The following is a 1,473-nucleotide window of genomic DNA, read 5'->3' as shown; positions in this document are numbered from 1 at the left end:
TGTTTTTTTGCCTACAACTCCCATCCGCTCCAGCCAGCATGGCTCCACCTCCAAAGTCTCCTGGCTCGACCCCCAAAGTCCCCCAATATTTCTGGAATTGGACTTGGCAGCCCTATCTCAGACTGGCAGCGGCTCTCCAGGGTCTCAAGCGGAGGTTTTTCACACCTATTTGCCTGGACCTTTTTTTGGAGATGCCAGGGATTGAACCTGGGACCTTCTGCTTCCCAAGCAGATGCTCTACCACTGAGCCACCATCCCTCCCCTATAAATATATATGAAGCTGCCTTATACTGAATCAGACCCTCGGTCCATCAAAGTCAGTCTTGTCTTCTCAGACTGGCAGCAGCTCTCCAGGGTCTCAAGCTGCGGTTTTTCACATCTATTTGCCTGGACCCTTTTTTGGAGATGCCAGGGATTGAACCTGGGACCTTCTGCTTCTCAAGCAGATGCTCTACCACTGAGCCACAGCCCCATTCATGGCTCTCCAGGGTCTCAAGCTGAGGTTTTTCACGCCTACTTGCCTGGACCCTTTTGAGTTGGAGATGCCGGGGATTGAACCTGGAACCTCCTGCTAACCAAGCAGATGCTCTACCACTGAGCCACCATTCCTCCCCTTAAGGGACGGTGTATTTATTGAATACAGCATGGTATAGTGCTGCCTACGAAGACTGAAAACTAGGGCCGCAAGATCCCCTATATATACACACCCAAAGCTCCCACGCGGCCTGTGATTGGACCATTCAAATCAGTCGGAGTCTCTTGATTGGAGCAGGGCAGCAGGGTTTGAATCCTGCTGCCTATTGTTCCCGAATCCCCCAAGCTCTGTCCTTCAGCCTCCAGTGAGCCAGCCAAGGACTCCAGCTTATAGATACAATTTCTAAGCACATATACAACATAATCCAAAAATCCCAGTCTCTAATCTGGATTCTTCTTGCTGGGGATGAAACAGTATATATAATGTAGTGGGCTCTACGCATTAAAGAGGCGAGGTGGTAGTGAATAACAGCTCTTTATTAGATAAATCATCGTAGGTGGCTCCACGCGAAGACTGCAGAACTGCCCGCCCCCCCCCCGCCCCCCGGGGCCAGCTATATACAACTCAGGGTTCCTGCACAAGTACGTTATTGGTTCATTCAAACTGGCAGGGACTTGTGATTGGCGCAGGGCAGCAGGGATTTGAATCCTGCTACGCATTGTTCCCAAGTCCCCAAGCTCCATTCGTATGGCTCCAATGAGCCAGGCAGGAGCACTCAATTCAGTCCTCTATTGAATCCACATACACAACAGTATATGCCAGGGGTGGCCAAACTTAGGCTTCCCAACCCTCCCGCCCTGGCGGGGAACCCCCAAAATTTCAGCCTCCTCCCCCGCTCTTAAAAAATCTGGGGGCGGGGGGGCGAGAGAACATACCTGTAGGCATCATGTTGTTTTACAGCTTGGGATCTGTTTTTAAAATGTGTCCCTTTAAGGCTA

The 1,473-nt window shown here is 51.0% G+C and overlaps 1 non-coding gene across 1 annotated transcript; it reads right to left on the bottom strand.

The window, feature by feature from the left end:
* Window positions 1-400: 400 nt before the first annotated feature.
* Window positions 401-472, bottom strand: TRNAL-GAG (transfer RNA leucine (anticodon GAG)). The gene has a single exon. It is a non-coding gene; the product is annotated as a tRNA-Leu (tRNA).
* Window positions 473-1,473: the final 1,001 nt, after the last annotated feature.

Source organism: Heteronotia binoei, chromosome 10 (assembly GCF_032191835.1).
Source record: "Heteronotia binoei isolate CCM8104 ecotype False Entrance Well chromosome 10, APGP_CSIRO_Hbin_v1, whole genome shotgun sequence".
Lineage (NCBI taxonomy): Eukaryota > Metazoa > Chordata > Lepidosauria > Squamata > Gekkonidae > Heteronotia > Heteronotia binoei.
The sequence above is the reverse complement of the archived record's forward strand: the minus strand, read 5'-3'. Positions and strand labels throughout refer to the sequence as shown.